General features: G+C 38.9%; 1 long non-coding RNA gene across 1 annotated transcript; it reads right to left on the minus strand.

The window, feature by feature from the left end:
* Nucleotides 1-1423: 1423 nt before the first annotated feature.
* On the minus strand, nt 1424-16904 carry LOC106889566. The gene is made up of 3 exons (XR_001412368.1): nt 16801-16904; nt 16385-16443; nt 1424-1458 (listed from the first exon to the last, which is right to left on the minus strand). It is a non-coding gene; the product is annotated as an uncharacterized LOC106889566 (long non-coding RNA).
* Between the last annotated feature and the right edge of the window lie 6186 nt (nt 16905-23090).

The following is a 23090-nucleotide window of genomic DNA, read 5'->3' on the forward strand; positions in this document are numbered from 1 at the left end:
CTCAAACATGTAAACTAGCCATAAATGAAGAATTATCAATGCTTCCAGATAATCACACAATGACTTTGACTAAAAATAGGCAGTACTGAATAAATTTAACCCTCAAGGTTAACCTTCCCCTGATCAAACTGCTAAATAGTGGAATTACTTTTTTATAGGTCCATAGAAAAAAAACTTGGAAAATAGAACACACCTGAAACAAGGAAAACACAATAAAACACAATACCTTTCAGGAACTGAAGACTCACTCTCACCCCCAGCAAACTCAAGAACAAAACTTTCATAATCTTCAAGACATATGCCACTGGGCCTCTAATTTTTGTATCTAATTTTTTGAGGAGTGAGACTTACGATAATATATGAAAGTATATTTAGCCAGAATTTTGAAGCAGTCTGGGCCTGTGCCTAAGGCTCTGGGCCTGGATTCAGAGGATGAACTAACAAGACTTTTGTAAGTTTCCCTGGTTCTAATACTCTTGTAAACACTTAAATTCTACATGTTTCAATTTCCTCAGGTGTAAGTGATGCTCACCCTAATTTGAAATGTACTTAGACATTTGTTGACAAAAGCATTTCATAGTTATTTTTAATTTAATTAATTTTAAAATCTGTTAAGTAAAATAATATTCTCAAATGAGGCTCCTGTTACACTAGGAGGTCAATGCAGAGATCCTATGCCTGGATCATTGTTTAAAGTGTTGCAGGATTTAAAAAAATGTGTGTGATTAAACCTTTGACTCAGCAAATTCTTACAAATGAATTCAATGTAAGTGATGGGATTATCCTTGTATTTAAAATTAAGCATATACATAACTTATGTGTTTAAATGCAGAAGTTCAGCTTGGCTGCAAGAAACATACTCCATACAGAAACAAAGCAAGAATAAATCTTAATTTTCCTGTGCAGATGTAGGTGACTATCCCCCCTTTCCTAGCCTTGTAACTTGTCCTCCATTCATCAATTGGTGTGTTTATTTTTACTACATGTGATGTGACTAGCAGAACTTAGGCAATGAAAACTTTTTAATCAAGTGAAGATCTTCTGAAGAAAAAAGAGGACCTGCTCCACTTCTCAGAATGCAAGGTCAAGAGTTATATACACACATTTAGAGCCCAGTTTAGTTTAGTTAAGTTTACAACTAAGAAAAGGAAATGTTTCTTCATATAACCTGTGAAACCCACTGCCACAAAGAGTTACTGAAATAAATAATGTTTTGGCAGTAACAGAAACAGAACTAGGTAAGTGTACTACCATTAATAATCTATGTACTTATGCAAATTATAACTCTGTATCAGATCACATAACCCACATGAGCAAATCAGAGAGAAGTTACGAGCATGTGATGCACAGCACTACTCTTATCCCCAAACAAAGCATTGCAGAAATATGTTTTTATGCACTCACCCACCATCAAGGTTTTCAACCAGTAGATTTACGAGCAGTCCTGTATTTCAGTACCTAGAACACAGAATCAGAAATTAGTATCAGGAGTTGTCCCTCCAGCCTCACATTGTATGACAGGATTGCTGAAAAGACTAACAATAACTTGGAGTGAAACACATACATTGCTATGGAGTAAGAAAGGTGGAAAGGTAGCAGAATTTTTTTAAGGATTAACTCAGCTCACCTCAATTTTACCAACTTCAGTGAAGGGCATTCTCTTATATGTATTGCAGAACAAAGATGCAAGACTGAAAACAGTCCTACCACTGCTAAATATTCCCCTAGAGACATGGCCTTCTCCAAACCTCTGAGCTCTTTCTTTGTACTCCTGGGAAATGCTCTGAGGAACCATGGGATATGTGGTTTTGACTTTAAAGGGCTAGCAGCATTTAATTGTGATGGAAATTAATTATTCCTACACTCCAAGGAATTAACAGGAAAACAGGGAGAAAAGAGAAACTACATATTTGTTCCTGATTTGTCATTTATTTTCCTTGTTTATTTCCCATCATTCTTTCTCTATTGAGGCAGAATATGCTTGCTTCTTCTCCACTTTCCAGCCTTGGTTAGAAACACACAGTCAATTTACACTGGGCTTAGAAGATAAACAAATCATGGGAGAAAGAAGGAATGAAGCATACATCAGCAGAGGCGATGATACTGAAACATAAAGGAGACAGTGAAGCATAAAGGGCAGTGAAGCTTCCTGCACGGCTTCATCGGTGCAAGCCACAGCTGTAGATCAAACATCGCACTATCATTAAAACCCTGAAAGGAAACAAGTAAAACTATTGGTAGACTTTTCCATTCTGCCTCTATTACTTCCTATGTATGCCCAAGATAACTTTTTCTGTTTGGTTTTTTTTTTAAGCAAAACGCAAAATCACAGCTAGGTTTCTTTCTCCCTTCTAGTAGAACAGTAAGCTTGCTTTGTTCATGGCCCCTGTTAACAGCCACAATGTCTCTGCTTCCTCCCAGCCTCCAAGTTCCTTCCAGGATAATGGTCCTGTGCTAGTCACGGGCAGATGCTTCAGCACTTGCCCGATGAGGGCACTCTCTACATTGCGGCAATCAGTTTGGCACCCAGACGTGGATTACGTCAGTCAAAAAGAAAGTTATTTTTCTTTCTCACAGACTACCAGGAGGTTACCTGAAAACTGGGTTATACCTGTAGCGATATATATCTCAAACATCTGTCATTCCATGGTAACTACTTCTGTGTATACTATACACCACTAACTGTCATAAGTATGTGTTAACTTGGCCTTCTCTCCTTTCCCTGCCACTGCATCATCAAGTTTCTCTTATGGTAGAACCAGAGAAGTGACATAGGCAGTTAACAAAGCATACCTTACGAACTGTGGTTTCCCTTTCATTTGTACCTCATAGTAACTTATTTTCGTACCTGCCTGTCCTTAAGCACATGAAGTACACCAGCAGCTGCCAAACTGAAGATAAAACTGTGTTTCCTTAAACTGTTTTGTAAGACCATTCTGAAATAAGAGAGAACACCATGTGTGTCAGGAGGAAAACCCGGTGAAAGAAGGAAGCAAGTAAACATAAGAAAATAAGGGAGAGAGGAAAAATATAAACCATTATAATCTGTAGACATCAGGAATTTGGTTCTGATGAGATAGAGAGGGAGAGAGTGGAAGAGAAAGAAAAGGTGAAGCTTAGGAAAGGAAGAGTAGTTTAGTAACAATATTTGACAAGACGAAAAATGAGATGGAAGAAATTTTTTAAAAAGTAAGTAAAGACTCAAGTAAGGGTGTCTTCTGGGCTTAGTAAGCTAACTCTTCCAGAACACTATGGGTTAGATTTAGAGCTTTTGGATTAAAATAGTTTCATTGAAGTTAAGAGCAGAGTCAGCTTCTTAGCTCAGACAGAAATTTTCATTCAGGAAATTCATAATCGCAGCCTTCAGTCCCAATCAAGAGGAGAAGATTGGATTGGTTTCACTTTTGTAAAATTGCACAGGAAGTCAGTACAAGGGCAGGCTGATTACTCCACATCCTTCACCCCATAAACTGTGGGGTGCATCATCCCTAACAGCACTTCAGCCACGCTTTGTTCTAAACCATCAACAAAGAAGCCACAATTAATAATGAGGTCACATTCAAACCTGCTACATTTTTAATGGCCTTTTAATGTAATAAGGCTACAGCACTAGAAAAGTTTTTTTATGAGCTATTCTGCAACTGCTTTATCAAGCCATTCAAAATAATCTAGTTAGTTCCATGTTTCATACAGATGGCTACAGCTTTGTCATTAAGATACAGATTTGCCATTAAGAACTTACATTCATTTAAAAAATAAGTTTTAATGTTATAGCCAGCTTTATCAAACTCTCGCTCTATTTTCACATGTATAGATTCCATTCACCTATTTTGTCAGGTTCACATAGTTCAGTTCCACATCCAGTCAAACTTGATTCCTTCTGGGAAACCTAAACAACTGTATATTTAGCTCTCTGGGTTTAGTTTGTTAACAGCTATGCTACTTACTTTTAACCCTTCTACTGCAATGTCCATTTTCTAGAGAATTGAAATTCAGTGAATTTACCTTTACCTTTAAGCATGAAAGGTAAAATAATATTAAGCCAAACAGAAAATTAAATACAGCTTTAGGGAAATAAGCAATGTCAGATATTAACTCAGCATCAGAAATTATAAAGGTTCTGGTTCTTGGCATCTTGAAACAGAAATGGTAGAATTTTAGAATATATGGAGAGAGCGGCTAAAGTGATCAATAGTTTGCAGCAGGTGACTTACAAGGAGAGACCAAAAAGTCTAAGATTTATCAATCTGGGGAGAAAATCAAGGGGCAATACAATCAGGATTTCCAAAATTATGAAGGAAGTGTGAAAAATGAATGTAGAAATTTTATTCACAAAAATTCCTGCAATTTTCAAAGTATTAGGTGGCACTGAATGAACACATAATACAAAACAGACAAAGTACTTCTTTACACAGGGACAGAATGGTTTCTGACCTTGCTGCCACAGGATGTGGCAAGGACAGAGTGTACCAGATTCAGAAAGGTATTACATAAATTCATGGACAATAGATCCATAAGTGGATAACATACAATGGTTATTGGTGGACTGTGCACCCTGATATCCCTGTCTAACAACTGCAGGTGCTGGGAAGTCTAAAGAGAATGGACCACAGCAAGTGGCTAGGCTCAGGTGCACTCTCTGTAGAACATCTCCTGTTGCAACGGTTGGAGCCACAGAGCTCCTCTGATCCAGTAAGGTGTTTCTTATGTTCTTATTGAGATGACCTTAAGAAAACAGTCACTTTACTTAACTATTCATTAAGGAAATGTTAAATGACCTATATACCAAAAGCTTCAAGATAGCCACATACAGGTCAGATTATTTGTGAAACATGCAGCCACATGTATGGAAATGTCAGAATGCATTAACTCCCACTGTATATAGATTAGGAATGCACAAATAAAAGAATGGTATTTCTGTATTTAATTTGGAAGATCTGATCAACTGTGTTACTCATGTTTATCTGGAGTACAGTACACTGGTATATATACGCAGAGTTTTTCACAATTCAGTAATTATCCCAGCTGCAGAAGACATACAAAATAAAAACCTCACATGGAAAACAGTTACTGTATCAAACCAGTAGGCAAACTTTAAGATTGTGAGTTCTATGATATTTTTCTTGAGACTTAACATTGAGAAAAACATCACCATCCTTCCTGTGAATAATAAGCATAGAAAGTTCCCCAAACAAAAGCCCTTCTTTCAAGAGAAGTTCTCATAAAACCACAAGGAGCATAGAAATATAACTTAAGTAATGCATCTTAAATTTTGGGGGATATATTACAAACACAGCTGAACAAACGTTAGCATATGAAAAAAAGAATTTTAGCCAATTAGCACGCAAATCATCATTTAAAAGCCCCTTTGGTGTCATTTTTTGTTTCAGTCAGAAGAACTTAAATTTCAATTGCAACTATTCTGGGATATTTATTTTATGGTAATCCACTTTTCAAAAGTTTGAATCTACTTTACTTTCATTGAAAAAGATGTTTCTAAAATGAAACATCTGGCTAAAAGAAGAGGAGGAGTTTTGGCATTGCTGGGTTTTAGAAATCTTACATATATGAACCTATAGTGACATGGCACATCAAAATGAAAAAAATTAAGGAGAAAAGCCATCATGGGCTTAATCCTGCCAGCAGGACAATTGGGTTTTTTTTCTGAAAGAGAAGTATTACAGCAGCTTTTAGAGGATTTCAAAAGTACAACTGAACTTGACCAGAGAACATAAAACACTGATTGACGTCTATATAAATTTCCACACAGCGTATTTACTTTCATACACTGCTGCATTCTATTGTTATGAATGGGAAATACTTATGAAAGATTCTTCTTTGAAAACCATGTCATTCTGATTAGACCACGAATATGTTGACAATTTTATCAACGAGCTTTTGGCTGTACGTTAAGGAAGTCCTTTTTATTGAGAAGAAAATTATTCCGGTTTCATACTACCTTCCTTCCTTGGGTGCTCAGAGATGGAAGGGACTTTAGCAAAGGTATTTTTGAGCAAGTTATACACATGAGTTAAATTGGGAATGTGAAATATTTTCTTTATTGGGAAGTAAAAATGCCTGTTCATCTAAATGCATTAAGTGGAGTAAGTGTGCCATTTGGTGAATGCATTGGTAGAAAATGAATGTTATAAAAAATGTATTATAACAGAGCATGTAAAAATCTTGAAATTCATGAAATTTGGAATACATCTTGGCACAGCTGAGCAGTTTCTAGCTCTGTACACTGGTTTGCTAGTCTATCAGAGGAGTAATGAAAGATGGCCTTTAGTGTAGCTTTAACACCTTCACTTCCAAAACCATAAGGATTTGTTAAATTTTTTGGCCTTCTAGAAAGGGTAGTTTTCCATACAGCGTCAAGGTTGGATCTACTACAGTGATAATATTTTAAGGCATTACCGATTCTCAAGTTTAACCACTGAATCAAAAATAAAATCTCACACAATTTCTACACATCCCATAAAACACCTCCATCCAAGCGCTAACCAAAGGGGATTAACTTAGGATCAAGCAAGGAATTATGAAGCTCCTCCATAAGACTTCTGGGTCATGCCATCAGTTTCGTCCACAGAAAAGTGCACTGTACTGGTCCTCCAATAAACAGACACAGCCCTGTTGTAAAACTAGTTAATTCTTCTTATTCCATCCCACTATGCTTGTTCCAGAACCTGGCTCTTCTGTTAGTCAGAAATCTAAACTACAGCTCAAATTTCCTCAAGGCCAATTTATATCAATTTGTTTGTGTTTAATTGTTGTCTTTTAAATAGCACTGCTTTTCTGGTATTTTCTCCCATGGATATATTTATGTCACATCTCAGATTTCATTTTGCTAGGCTAAATAAACCATTGCCAATTTAGTTTCTTCTTACAGATAAGCTTATAATTCCCATGATCCCAGTAACTCTTCTGTGGATTTGTTGCAGCCCGAGTTTCCCTTTTTTCAACTAGGAAAATTGGAGTTGTACATGGTATTCAGATACAGCTTCATCATGCCTTGTCAGGCACAAATACTTCCTTATTTCAACAGGGAAGACTTGCTTAATCTCAAATTCCATTTGCCCTTTTGTGCCTGGAACATATTGCTGGCTACCAGCTATCCTGTGATCACCTAATACACTCAGGTCTGTCCCTTCTTTTGTTGTTTCCAAACAATGAGCTTCTAGCTTATATCAAAAATTGTCAGCGATCGCAAAGTGCCTGACTTTGCACTTCATTCCATTAACTTTCAGCCTGTTCCTATTACTCCATAACTAGAGGTCATCCATTTCTTCCTTTAAGATATTCCTGTCCTTTCTGCATTAGCAATGGGTCCCAACTGTGTATCATTGTCAAATTCCATCAAAATTATGTCTTCTTATGCCAAAGCAATTAATAACAACATAAAACACATCCAGTCCCCCAACTGACCACCAAGGAACTTCATTTGTAACCTTCCTTCTTGCCCAGTACTTCCCCTCTCAACAGAGTCCACACCCCTCTGTCCTTCAGACAATTCCTCACTCCAAGCCCCTGCACAAATCCCCGCCTCCTACAGTCTAACACTAGGAGCCCCCTGTTGCTCCCTAGCAAATGTTTTGCTGCATAACATCAAGAACAGATAACACTTTTTCTAGATAAGCTATTGTTTCTGGTTTAAATACCCATTCAATGGGCTATGATCTAACTTCGGCAGGCACATCTCATACGCTGTCACTTTTTTCTTTAAAAAAAAATAATCTCCATCTTTAATTATACTTTGTCTTTAACACTTGTTCTCAAGCCTTGAAAGCACATTATATCCACTACAGGACAGTGTATGAACTGGCACAGATTTAGATCCTGAAATGTATCTAGTCTTGAAAAATATTTTTAAATAATTTTTCTTCCTCTTTACTTTTCTGCCAATGGACTGGAAGACAGAGTGCATTGCATAGAAATTGTTTGACACTTTTTACTTTTTTAGTTGAAAAGAGGTAACTTTAAGGAAATATGGTTGAGCAGGGAATGACTAGTCATTATTTTTCACAATAAAAGAACAAAGTAGGACTACCACGTAAAATGACATCAAACAAACAAAAGAAAGAATTTGTTGCCATAGCATATGCGGGAGTCAAAAGTAAGAATGTTGTATGAGAGGGATTTGATCAGTTCAAGAAATACAGATATGCCCACAATTACCCAGCACAAGATATTCTTAAGCTGCCAATTTCCAAAATTCAAAAGGGTCTATACCTGACTTTATAAGAAATGGCTACCATAAGTTCTTCATTAAATGAATATCTGGTCTGATCATAAGATTTTCCCTGTAAAACATGATTGGGTGGAACATCTAATACAGCTAATTCATTTAATGATTTCCAATTATATTATCCATGGTGTTGAACAGAACTCAGGCCCCTTCATCAATACATATGAAATACCCCTTAGAAATTAATTGAACTTATTCCTGTACTCTATTCATGCACCCACACAAAATTCTAGAAACCATACAATCCTATTTTATCGTGTTTCTCAACAATTTACTCAGCTCTCTGCTGAAGTGAACTTGGTCCCACATCCCTCTTACACAGCACAGAAAGTATTTCTTCCCTTTAACTTTTACGTTATTTGAAATAGTGTAATAATACAACATAAATGACTAGCCAGTCATATATTGATAACCATGAAGATCAATTTTACAGGAAACCTTAGGACTTTGATGTACTCAAGTGAAGCATCTCATGTCCAATACAAACTCTATTTGACAGTATACCTGTAAGGCCCAACACACTTCAGAGAGTTCAAACTCAGCCAAAAATACGTTTCCTGCTGAAGCATAAGACAAAGTCACAGCGTCCTGAAGGAGGTTGTGGGTGGAAGAGAGATGGGGGTGAATAATTTTTTCTCCCAAAATCAAGAAATTGTTTTGGCTTCTTTTTTGCTGAGGTCATTTTGTGTCTGCATAGATAGTAATAAATAAATGTATCATAATCACTGAGGATTTATGAGACAACTGAAGCTATTTGTGCTTTTGCAGAAAGCAAGGCTGGGAAAATAATCAGACAATGTTTTGATGTGTCATATGCCCAACTAAAACAAGCTTAAATATAATTTCCCTTATTCATCTATACTTTAAAAAAACAAAACGAAACAAAACAAAAAGAACCAACCACAGCTGGCATTAAACCCATAGTGTGTGGGCAACTATATCATGTGCCCACTTTGCAGACTTCAGAAGGAGCACTCACACACTGGTTACAACACTGACAAAGCAAATCCTACCCCAACTGATTCTCACACACCCTTGGCAACCAGTTCTCTTCCTGCTTATTTTTTTATCTTAAATTAACACTCCAAATCCTACACCACTAGCTACACTCTGCTGATTTTGTGTCATACTTCCGAACATAACACAATCATTAGAGGGCTTCTCCAGATGAGCCACCACAGAAGTAAACCTCACATTTTATTTTGGTTTGTTTTCCTGAAAGGAAAAGTCTTGATGTGGCATCTTAATTTGGATATCTATTGACTGGTGTAGTAAGCTGTCTCTACCTCTAAGACCCCAGCTGCTTCCTCTACAGATGTTAAACTTTTTGTAGCTTCTATAGTAAAAGGCCAAGGTTCAAAATATTAGGAAATAATAGTGGAATATTTCCTGATGTGGATCTTATAAGGTCAATTCACCCTGGCATGTCACCTTATGAATACTGTGATTTACTGAAGTGATTTTCAAACTCTCATTAAAATAAGTGTTGTTTTTTCCTTAGCAATGCCTTTCCCACCACAAGAACAGAAAATTCTGAAAAACTACTAATGGTGTTATTTCAGTCCTAAGTTTCCACTCACCTAAAGCTTTGGCATATATAAGGACATAGGGACCTGCTTTGGGACCCCTACCAATATGCTATACAAGAAATACACACCTCAGGCTTCACACCATTTCATTGCCAGGTTTTTGCCATTTCATCTGTACATTTATTTAGGTAGACTTACTTAAATGAAAAAGGTACAGTATGTTCCTTTTCCACTTTTAAGTTCTCCAAAGGACTCTAGATCTCATTTTTGTACCTAAGCCTTGCAGAGATAAGAGACAAGGGAAAGAGAGACAAGGGAAAGAGACACAAGGAACCTCAGCCATTTTAGTTATGAATGCACAGCTTAAGTGGTCAATGAATTGAATTTGCCCTACCTTCAAACAAACTACTGAAAACATCCAGATTTTACACATACAGTGAAAATAAAGTTTCAGCTAACTTACCAGGAAGAACTCAACAAATAGAGTGAACAGGATAAAAAACTTTTGTAACAATATTGGCAGCCTTATAGCACTCCACATTCAAAGCTGACAAAAATTCTTAAGAAATAAACATTCTTATACTTTCCTGAGGGATGGTGGTACATATCTACAGATATCCATGAACAAAGCCCCAAAATTAATCCCTATTCACTTGCTGAACATGGCATTTCTCTGTTGCTAATGTTACAATCAGAGGTACCAGTTTACTTAATAGAAAGTACTTTAAATTATCTAAGTAACATGACTGAATATTAACTATCCCAACTACTGCTTGAGGCCCACATCAGGATGGGAGTGAGGATGTGGACCTTAGTGCCTAAAGACCAAACAAGACCAGGACCCTTTCCTCCAAGTATTCCCAAAGCCTGTATGCACTGAAGCAGTTTAAGATGACAGCACAGACAAAGGGAAGGGACAGCACATATAAACAACAGAACAAGCAACATGAGACCACTTCCAGTCCTGAAAGTTCTACATTTATGTATTTAATTTTCATAGGTAAGATAGTATGTCACTACCAGGAGCCTAGATAGTTGTAGTGAAAAGGGATTGCCTTTAATTTCCCACCCTTGCTAAACAGAAGACCCAGAGCACTACAAATGCATATTTGCCCACCTATGAGATTTTGCAAAGGTTTTAAGAGCCAGGAACAATATATTGCACAACATGGGTTATGCTGTGAAGTTCCAGCTTCCCTGAAGTCCACAGCAAAATTCCCATTGACTCAAGCAGAGCCAGGACTTCCTATCAGTTCCCAAGAGGTCAGCTGTGCTGAGAATTGTGAGCTGAGTGCATTGCAAAGAGCAAGTATCACCAATCCTTCAGCTTGCACTCACTCTTCTTGTGATCGTTTTTGCATGTGGTGGTTTTAGCCTTGCATGCTTTACAGATCAAGAAGCCACCACAGCATTCTGGGTTTGTTTTATTTATTTCATGCAATAACGAGACATGCTTAGTTTCTGTTTTCCAAGCAAAAGTGCTGCAGGGATGGAAATTAGATAAAACCTCATAATTCATCTGGTTTCCCACCCCCACCACCTAGCTCTCTTTGTTGCAGCTCAGTTACTAAAACTTTTCCGTGCTTCAAATAAGCTTTAAACCTTGTTTCTTCAGCTTCATTTACACAGTATCAACAGAGCTTAAACAGTTCTTGCCTTACTGATGCATGTATGGAATCTGAAGACAACTTTAGATTTGGATGAATTGCTGTCTCCATAAGGACAGTAGTGGGCCATATGAAAACATTGCAGTTCTTTGGCAGTACTGCTCCCACCATCAGACATCTTGGCCTTCACAACCACATAGCAAAGAGGAGGAGATGAAGATGATCTGCATAAGCGGACAGAGCCTGGGCTGTAGGAAATTTTGCAAGTTTGGTTTGCACAAGTTCCTGTGAATTTTTCCTTTGATTTTTCCATATACGTGTTTTTGCACCCCCTGAATTTCACTTTAAGTTTCAGGTTTGAACAAAAATGTTAAAAGCTCAAACTGAAACTCACTTGAAACCATAAGGTTTCATTTGCAAAACTGCAAGAGGGCTTCAAGTCATTTGAAAGGTGCAAATTAAGGAATTTAAGTGAAACTTACGACAGGCAGTTTTACATCTAAATGCAGAGCAAAACTTGAGAGTAGGCAAGTTTTGTGCGGCTCTGTAAGAAACATTTCTTGCAGCAGTTCTCCTGGGCTTACTCTTGGTGTATGTGGAGAAATGTGCTCTCTGCACTCGCCTAAGATGTTGCAATACTCTAATATGCCAGATTATTTTTTCTTTAAACCTCTGCTTAATATCTCTCCTCCTTAGAGAGGAGGAGAACCAGCACCAAGACCTTTGGGCAATGAACCTTTATAATAATTCCCCAGAAACCTCCTCTCCTATTTTAGGACTCGAGGGGATCCTTGGTCATGGTTATGCACTATCTGTCATTATCTACAAAGACTAAAATGCCAAGGATGGCCTTCAGCTGTCAGCTCTGCCCCTCTGAAAAGGGTGTTACAGGATGTCTCATTCAGCATTAGCAGTCACAGGAGAGGGGAGATTCTTTCGTTCAGTGCAGGGAATAGCCTCCACAGCTGCAGAACACAAGGAGGCCCAGGGAACTTCCTAAGGCCAGCAGCTGTGGAAGCAAATTTTGGCTGGATTGGTCCATTATTGTTGATGTACATAAGGCCTGAAAATCAGTTTCAGGAAATAGTGCACATGCAGAAGGACTCATGGTCTTGTTTTTCGTATTTAGCTATGCAACTGTATAATAGTTAAACCTTGCTTTGATGCTATGCTCAATATTCTTAGTATTATTAAAAACTTAAGCCAGCTCTTCCAGTGAAGTCATATTTAAAGGAAAACTCAGATCTGCCACCCTTTTCAACTAAACCAGTCCACCAGTGCAATAATTATGACTTGAAAAAGCTGCCACAAGCACAAAGTTAAACTCAGTTAGACATCTCTTTCATACTGTAGTATATATGAAGTTGGGAACATTCAATTTTTACTCTTACTGTAACTTTAGGACCAACTACTTGCCATGCTAAATTACCCAACAGTGTAGCTGTATGCCCAATCTCACTGCAAAAGTTCATCTTTCAGAAACTACATAGGAGACAATGAAAACCAACACAGTGTTTGGCACTACACTTTTTTAGTACTTCTGGCTCTGTCATTATGCCCAATCCTGAAGATGGGGACATTTCCTGTCACTTTGCCACCAAATTCCAAATTGCTTGAGACTTCTTGTAAACTCTGAGCTAACTCACATTATTTTTCCACCTTGATTTCAACTCCTGTAACACAGAGGCAACTCTAGCCTAACTTCACACGGATATGTGTGTTTAGCTCATGACCCTCCGATACTCTCAGATGTAAATTCAGAACATTATTAGCAATCCAAATACCGGACATGATCTTTCCACGTCCTTCCAGTTTCAGTCTGAGGTGAAGTGGTAAAGTCCAACCCTCCAAGTCTAATGCTCTGCAAAGCAGCAGCAGTTGGGCATTCCCTGCTTCATGCCCTGCAGAGCAAGCCAAAGCCTAAGAAACAGACTTGCTCAACAGCTGAACAACAGAGGCAGAAACAGATCCATTCAGCAAGGAGAGCCAAAGAAGGAGTCAGAGACAGAGCCAAAGCCACCAACTTCCTCCTGCTGGCTATGCAAGTAAGAAAGGAGCCCAGAACAATGGAGGCAGCAGAAGAGGATTACAGTGGGGTCATTTGGTTTAGTTCCCAAATGGCTGCTAACACATGCCTCTAAGTAAAATTTGCTCTGTGTTGCTGCTGCCTCATCACCCTGGAGCCACATACCCCATACTCAGTTTGGCAAACTGCTTCTCCTTGTCTGCTCCATCTACCCAGGCTGAGACCCAGACATCCTTGGGCCCGTGTGGGGGGCCTAAACTCCACTGGCTCCCCCCCGTGTTCTGGACCCATCCCTAGAACTGCTAATTAATCCTTTGGCAGAGCTTGTCTGCCAGAGAGCATCTCCCAGCCCACCCCTGTGGGTTTATGAGAAAAGTGCATCTGAGAAAAAGATTGATATAGAATGGGTCAACTGACAAGCAGAAAAGGATCAAAGACCACTTGATAATAATAGGAGCAGAGGATAGTGAGGCACAAGAGCATGCTGAAGAACAGGACACCAAAAGGAACAGATCGTGGGAAGGGATAGAGAATTTAGGGAACAAGAACATAAAGGGGATACTATGACATGGCTTGAAGGCAACACATTGTAATGTTGCTCATGACACAGGAAATGCAATGTTCTGAGGAGGACATGGAAAACAAAGTAGGATTTTGCTACCAGTGGGATACTTGCTCAGTGTTGTTGTTGATAAGCCAACACAGGTTGAGGAGCACAGCTCTTTGTCTCTCTTAGCTAGAAGTTAAAATTACTCCACCTGATTCCCCTCCAAATTATTTTTTGTGGCTGCATCTCTGGTTAGAAGAATTTGGCTTTGGAGCAACATAGGCACACTCTGCAGCCAAGATAAAACAGTCATATCCCATTTCCCTACAGACAAGTGAAGACCACACAAAATGTCCCCAGCACTGCCTGTGGCTGAACAGACCTCTAAGTCTTAGTGCTGCTAATTTTGGTGCTCTTGCCAATGACATGGTGACAGGCACGCAGAGAGATGCTCGCTGCTGCTTTCCGGGCTGATCCTGTTTCTGAGAGTATGATCTTAACTTCCAACAGTGTAAATCTGCCACACTTCACAAGTACCCAATATATCACAAAAAATTAAAGATTCCTGCTGAAGATCAGATGAAGGAAAAGACCCTCCTGTGAGAATCAGAAGATAATGAAATGTCTTCATTTCTAACCAAATAAATACTGGAATGTTTATTCTCTCGTCCCCATTTCATGTACATGATGATTTTGAAATCTTTATTTTATAATACACAGCAAAATGAATGCTCCTTACACACAGAAATAAACAATCCTTTTTCTCCCTACCATACACACACAAGAAATTTTAGTAAGACACTTCCTTCCACATCCTTCCTTTGTGGTTGTGAAGTCCTCTGAGGCTGACACAACTCCCAGCAGAGGCAACAGAACACTTGCCATAGCTTTCAATCAGAATATGATTGTGCCCCTTTCTTGTAGCAGGCAGAGAGTTAACTGAACTGAGTTGAAGATGTATTGTAGGAGACAGGAGTAAATCAAATTATATGAAAACATTCCCACGGTTTTGATTTACTTCACAGAAAGAAGCAAAATATTAGACATCTTATATTACTTCATGTTTGCCTGGAGGGTAAATGTGAGGTAAATGTTCAGAAAATTCTAAAAATGTAGCAATAAGCCCCTTCTACTAAGTTCTGTATGAGTTCTGCATTACTGAGAACACAATATTATTCTAAGATGTTGAATAACAGTCTCTAATACTGTCTCAGAGGCCAGTAGATTCCACCGGTTTAGATGGGCTAGTCCTTTGTAAAACTGAAATTAGAAAACTAATTAAAATTGCAAACGGACTCTTGAAGCGGTAAACGGCAAGTTTGTAGTGTTGCTGACATCTACCGAGAGAAAGCGAAATGGCACATCTCAGCGAAGGAAGGAGCAGAGACTTGGCCCTTATTTGTTGTTTGCCCTTTTAGTTTTCAGCCACATTTTACGCATGCTTGTATATTTATTTATTAGTTATCTGGTATCAATATTCACTTGCTTCTTTTATGGTTAGGGCGTTAATAGCGACTTTATAGTGAAAGTTTAAGAGAAAATACAAGGGACATTCAGGAGAAGGCTATATCCCTTATTACAGTTCCAAAAGTGTGAATGCCCAGATTGATACATAGCATTAGGTATATCAGGGTGCATGCCTAGTTCACACTGACTGCACGTAAAGCTCTCAGATTGTGTCAGCTGATGCCAAAATCCACAAGTACAAAATACTGGATTTAGGAAGCCATGCTGTACAAGTGATACTGAAAATTTACATATCATTTGTTTCCTATAGGAAATGGATAATTTAGCTAAACTATGGCAGGAATAAAAATATCACCACTAAGAGAATGGTACTCAAAATAACAATTTGGAGAAACTTTCTGATCTGTGTGTCTGCTGTCATGATGACATATGGCAGTTACACTATTCAGGCAGCTCAAGAAAAAAGTTTGCTGGTATCTCATGTGTTGTAAAGCATATTCTTTTCCCATGCTGAACAGAGAAGAACCCATAGCCATCCTTACAGCCATAGAACAACATCCATTACTACAGCTCTCATGTCTAGGGATTTCATTCTACAAAGTTAACAGGAAAGGTTTGTGTTTCTCAGTTTGGGTAACAGCAAAACTAATTGTGAGGGGAGAAACACATACAAAATTCTCATAGAGTTGGAATGAGTCAGGGTGATAATGACTGTGAGTGGATTTGTGTTTCTCTGCTTCTGGGGGAATTTCTCATCACTGAATTCAGTAATGAGAATTTACAGGATTATAAATACAAACTAATTTGGCCACTAAATATTTGTAATTTAGGGCAACACTATCAATAAAGCAGCTTAATTAATTTAATTTTTTTTTGTAATACGAGAAACATCCACAGTCAAAATTAAATATCACATTACAAGATTTGATCTGTGATTAAGATGTTATGAAATGCCCCTCTTACCTTGACAGAGACATGATTTCAATGTCTGCATGGGATTTTCACTTTTTTCCCTGCAGATTCTAAAATGGATATAAACATAAGAAAAGATCTTTAGTTCACGTATCTGATGTATAAAATATCCCCAGTAGTCATGCTTGGTCACACAGGGCTAAACCTCAGCTTTTTTACCTGAGTAGGTCCGATGGATAAAGCTGATACACACCTCCCACTTATGTTCTGCTTTGAGTACCATACATACACTAAAAACTGCAGTGTAGTGTTGAAAACCCTCTTCCAATAGTTCTCTAACTGAAGGTACCTCATTTCCATCTATACTCCAGTAATCACCTTGAAGCTTTCTTGGTACCGAAAGCTTGGCTTCTATATGCATTTTGACATGCCACAATCTTGGGAGGGCTGTACAACTCAGCACTTACTTCTCATACCAGGGTCCATCAGGATTCATGCAGTCATCAGCTTGTGCCTGATCCAGTATACATTCTCATTGCTCGCACTGGCCTTCTCAGAAAAAGTAGCTGCAGCCTTGTTTTTCTTTCTGGAGTAGGAAAAGGTGGGTTATACAGCTTGTCCACCACAATAATGCTTCCAAGAGTGACTGCAACCTAATCTTTCCCTTCCATGTGTCAGGTTAGAAACCCAGGCCATGTTCTCCCTCTCCCCAAAGCTTGCTAATCTGGATAACAGCTTCCCCAGTGGAGATAAGCTTACATCAATACAGAAGAGTTTGCAGGCCTGTGGCTAATGAATTCTTCAGAGCCATACAAGAAATAGACTTAAAGGCAATAGGCTCTCTGCAATAAAGGGATTTAATTCCAGCTGAACTCAACAGTCACCTCATCGTTGGATGGCATGATTTCAAAGAAATTACTGTCACCTAACTTCTGAAAGGAAATACCTAGAAACCTCTTCTCCTGTCAGGAACAAGACTGCAAATCCAGACTACCTGTAGTTACCTCCTTACTTTTTACTTTCTGATGTGACCTGGGCTTTGCACGACTCTTTCAGAGGGGACTTCTCCCATGTTGTATAAGAAGCCCTGGCACTTGACTCATGGCTGTGCCTTTCACTCTGAGCTTGGACTTCTAAAAACTGCACAGCACAGTGCTCAACACTGTAACATCAAAGTCTCAGAAAATCTCTTAATGAAATGCCATTTATACACTCAGATCAATGCACTTTAAACAGGCGTTTGGGACGGTTAAGTATCTAGCAAAGCAAAATCTCATGGCCTGGTACTTGGATGGAGTTCTAACACAGTGTTATATTTAAAAATACACAGATCAGAAATAAAGATGACGGAGCAGATATATTTGAACAACTGTTCCTGAACAGAAATTGTTTCCTTATTCTATTATAAATCTATTTCTGATTGCCTAAAAAGAATGTTGAAACATTTGGCTTTCTAGAAACAACTTGGTTCCAAACATGAGTCTCTGAAAATGCTCATTCTGGCTTGCACTCATTGAAAACCAAGGCACTCCAATTAATATCAACATTTTGGCAATTCTAATAACAAAGACTGCCAAAAGTATGTTGTCTATCAAACATACACGGAAGAAAGATGTTAGAATATTAAGAACAGATGTCATAGATATCTTTGAAAATACTCATGCTCCCTAAGTACTCCACAAGGCAAGACGTACAAAAGCTCATGAAAGATGAAATTAATACATTTTGTCCAAATGCTTCCAAATGCCGCATATGTATGTAAACTTACTTATAAAATACATATATGTAAAGATGTTAGGAGGATTACGTCATAATTTTATAATGGCCTTGTACCTTAAAATGTAGAGCTTTAAGAGTTCAATAACATATTAAAGACTACTTTCTATAGTCTGTTATTTAAGCCATTTTGTTCTGTCAGAGAAACTGTGCAAGAATTTCCAGTTATTGAGTATTTGTTTACTTACATTTTAATTAATATTCTACTGCCAAAAGAAGTTTACAAAAAACCTCCTATTAGGAAAAAATCTACACAACTTAATAAAAGTGATCTTTACATAAAAATAGCTTACTGTGTAAAATTAAAAGACTACTTCAAAAAATCTAAATATCCTGATAGTTTACTTGAGTAGCCACAGAACATGCTTTCATCCTCTGCTCTAGTTATTTTCAATATTGACAATTCCAAACAGTAAAAATTAAGCCAGCTTCCAAACAGAAAATCAGAGGGATTGGCTGTCTTCTTTATTTATTTGTAAACATAGGAAGCATTGGATTCTTTTTAATTGATAGAATTAAGAGAAGATTTTACCTCTAGACTTGATGTTTCCAGATTTCAGGTGTAGAAAATCACCTTACACAAATGAATCCAGAATTTTCACGACAGATTTGCGTGATGGAGTGTTTAAAAAAAAACACAAAAAAACTCAACACACCAAAAAAAAAACCAACCCCAAAACCAACCCAAACTTATTGAATATTTTAAAACTTAAAATAAAATAATGGGCAGTGACAACACTGTGTTTCTTATGGAATAATATTTTAAAATCAACAACCAAGAAACCTGACCATAGCAGTTTGAGCTAATGATTTTGGGGTTTTAAATTTTGTTACTGAAATCAGCATTTCAGTAAGAAGCGGATCATGGATCTGTAGAGTATGCCATGAAATTGCATTCACTTGAGCAAGCACAAGACTTGAACAAGACTTGTCTTAAAATATTTTAAGTTTAAAACTGTGTGCATGCTAAACTAAAATAAAGATTTTTCTGAGGTAAAAGACTAACTATTTGATGTTAAAACTCAGAAACATGATGTTTTGGAGGAAGTAAGAGTAATATAATAACATAATAATAAAACAATGCAATTGTAATAATAGCAAAAAAAAAAGTGACATTTTCTGCTCTTTAAAGTTTTTAAAACACTGCTTGTTTCTTCTTACCATATAATGCTGAAGGGATAATAGTGACACAACACTGACAGCTAGAACAATAATAATTTCTTGGCTGAGGGCAGACTGAGGTGCCCTCGCAGCTTCACAGGACACAGCCTGCCGAGCTCCAGCCCCGCCATGGAGGCCGGCCCTCCTCCTGCAGCACAGCTCTGCAAAACATGTTTTATTTCCATGAGCACCAGCATGTGTGAGGGCTTCACTGAAAAGGGATAGATTTAAGCCTGTTTTTGTGAAGGACACATTTACAGGCTTTTGCTGAACCAGGCCCTAAACCATGACTTCTCTTTTTTTAAAATCATCCCCTTACATTAACAGATGTGAAAGCAAACTTGGCATATATGGATGGCTTAATTTTTCCCCTTCGAATAACCTGGTTATATTCAGTTTCCGCAGCAATTGTAAGAGTGTTTACATTGTTTCTTTTTCCATTTCCCTCTTTTAATAATACGAAGCAGACGTGGTGCGTCTGATTTACCTCAGGAGGCAGCGGGAGAGGAAGGGTGCTGCCGGCTCCTCTGCGGAATGCGCTGAGGGGAGTGGAAGGGGGTACTGCGGTCGGAGTTATTTATTTTGTTAATATCTTTGGACCCCAAGGGCCCCATTCTCGTCCTCCCTGGCTGGTCTCCAGACCAAGGCTGTCAGCCAGGGAGAGTATAATATCTGCAGGCTATGGCCCATTTAAAGTTTTTTCCTCAGCTCTCACTGAGCTTTTCCTGCAGCTCAGGGGAGGCCACACCATCCCGCCTTGCCATGCAACCGCCATGGCCACCAGCCCCCCGGGGGGGGTCTCACAAGGCCAGGGTCCCACAGGGTCTGTCCCCCGTGCACCCACAGAGCCCGGGAGTCACTCGCCTCAGCCCCTGGCACACAGCAGCCATGAGGCCTGCTCCTCCCTGCCTGAGCAGCCACCATCCCGAGTTCTGTCACCCTGGGGTTTATCCACCCCCTCACTAACAAAATCCCCAGGCCAGTACTGCAGGCCAGGATTTTCCCCAGAGCTTGGTCCCTGGCTTGGGGGGTGACTTTGCAGGGAGCTATTCTTGCTTTCTGCATTTCCCTTCTTCTTAAGCTCCCTAAGGAGGTCTGATATTTAATTAAAGTATCATGAAAGAACTAGATATTTAATTACATGATTATGTCAGATGGCCTAGCTTGACAGAATACCATAAATCCACGGAAGAATGTTTTAATGTTGGTGTTAAGCTGTTACCCAGAAATTGCAAACAGGCCAGCTACGTTCTTCAAGCAATGGAAACAGAAGCATTATCAGGCAGGGTTGCATACACCTCTATTTTTCAGTAGAAATATCAAAGGACACTTGAAACCCCTCTCGAACAATGTTCAAAATTTATCTTGGTTGGTTATTGTACTGACACAAGGGTACACTACCTAGCACAACACTGTTCATTAGCAGAGCTTCATTAACCCAGGCAGAGTTCAGCGCTAATGAGGCTATATTGCCTCCAGTGCCCTGACAGGACAGCCAGCTTTCTGGGGTGCTGCCCCGTGCCACGTCAATGTCTCTAATGGCGTTACACCAGGAATGCATGAGCTAGTCATATAAAAAACTAGTTACAATTTTCAAACCCTAAAGCAAGTTCTGAACAAGGCCATTTTTGTGGGAGAAAAAAAAAACAAAATTAAAAATTTGGTTTCTCTCTACCTTAGGGTTTAAAATTACTATGGCAGCCTTGAAATGTTGGCACAACAACAAAACCCACAAGATGCCTTGTTTGGCTCAGCTCTGCAGTGGGGAACAGGGCGATGTCAGGGGGACACCGACCCTCCAGCCAGAAGCACAAACTGGGATTTTACTGGGGTCATGGCTCAACGAGACAGCAACCCTGGTTTTAAGCACACAGACACAACCACAAACAAAACACTACTGGGCAGGTGAAACAAATGGCTACACTCATTCAGAATGACCCCATGAGCTTCACATTTGTTCCAGCTGTTCTGAAAAACACCTTTCTCCTGCCGGCTGTGTGCAGGTATTGCTTGTCCTTAACCAGCTCGCATAAAAATATAAAAGCAGCATAACCTTCACACTGGCTGCTCCACCTAAATAGACAGGAATAAGGTGCATATCCACATGATGTCCTTGTTGAATTAGTACTCTTGGGTGATCCCGTATTATAGAGCCACCAGTATTACTAATAGTAAAACCGTAACCTGGAAAAAACATTTCCTGCTGCCTTGGCAGGCTGTAAAGTGGAGAGTTTGTTCTTCAGTAAGTCTCCTGGTTCTCCACTGGCTAGATACAGACAGGTGGTCCCTGATCAAAGCCCACGTACAATGTATTTAAATGTGATCTGATCCAGGGCAGCCCTGTGACATATACCAGTCCTACAAACATCCTCATATTACTACCACAAACATCCATCTCACTGCAGTGTCTAGGCAACAAAGTATGAATTTCATATCAAGTTCCATGATAAAGTGTAATCTGACTCTCATGTCTCCTCTACTCCCACCAGTAAAGCTATTTACTTAGACATCGATTTAGCAAGGAACATAAAATTAAGTATAGCCTAGGCTTAAGGATGATGAGTGTCATGCTCCCCTTCCTGGCAGATCGCTGGAAAAGGTGTTCTAGGTTTTCATCCTGATCTCTACATCACTGAATCCTAGAGCCTCCAAATAGTTTGGAGCTATCCTTTCTTACGCACTAACACTTGAAGAGAGCACACCAAGTTCTCTGGAGCACTTGCCTCCTAAGCTGTGGCAGAGAATTATGGACCACATACACAGGTTAGACAGATGTGACACAGGCTGAAACACAAACTGCTGTTCCCTCCTGACCTATGAAACTTCATCTCAACTCCCTATTTTAAAAGGTAGAAAATATGCAGTTCAGGTAACAGCTTCCCACAGATCCAGAATCCACTAGAAAAGCACAAGTCTGATCCCTCTAGCACAAAACAAGAGGCAGAGCCCCTTTTCTGTGGAACAAGGGTATGATACCTCGTAAGATGTAATGGGTGAAATCTGAAATGGTGCTTTACTGATTCCCTTTATGCTGAAAGGCAAACACAATTGATAACCCTGAGCAACTACTTTTAAGATAGAGAACAGAGCTCCTCTGAACATCTGGCTAATACACCTGGCCTGTACTCTGTTTTGCAGGAGATTTCTGATATTGCAATAACAATAAATGCTTGCCGTTTGCTAGGTTGGTTGTTTTGGGGTTTGGTGGTGGTTGTTTTTTTTGGGGGGAGGGGCTTCAGTTGTGGTTTTTTTGTGGGCTTTGTGTTTGGGATTTTTTGTACATGAGTACAAAAGTCAGCTTGTAATGTATGTACTTAAAGGCTTGTTATCTTTGGATCTCTATAAAACTTGATAATAATTTAGGAAATAAAAATACCCAAAGAGAGGAATGGCTTAACATTTCAAATGTATGTATGTCAAGTGTCTCAACAGCCACCAAGTATAAACCTTTAAAGTTCCCTTCCTCTCTACTGCACAGCAGTTTGAGTCAAAAGAGAGGTCAAGACATACAGCTCTGGGTCTTTTGCCTTTACACAAAGCACAAAAAGAATGCATAAAGAGAATTTACATCTGCTACAAATAAGTTCAAGATAGCTTTATTCAGGTTTTCTATCAGAATTTTTCACACTTGGGAAAACGTAATCCATGTTGGAACAGGGCACAGTTTATAGGAAAGAGTGTTACCCAGACTGCCGCATCCTTTCAGCAAGATCAGAAAACAAAACTGGAAGAGGTAACTAGAACTGTCAGTGTATTTCAGATTCAAGATCTGATGAGCAAATTCCACTAAATTCTGTGGGAGTTAAGGTAGCTAAAGCAG

Source organism: Calidris pugnax, unplaced genomic scaffold (genome assembly GCF_001431845.1).
Source record: "Calidris pugnax isolate Ruff unplaced genomic scaffold, ASM143184v1 scaffold70, whole genome shotgun sequence".
NCBI classification, from domain to species: Eukaryota; Metazoa; Chordata; class Aves; order Charadriiformes; family Scolopacidae; genus Calidris; species Calidris pugnax.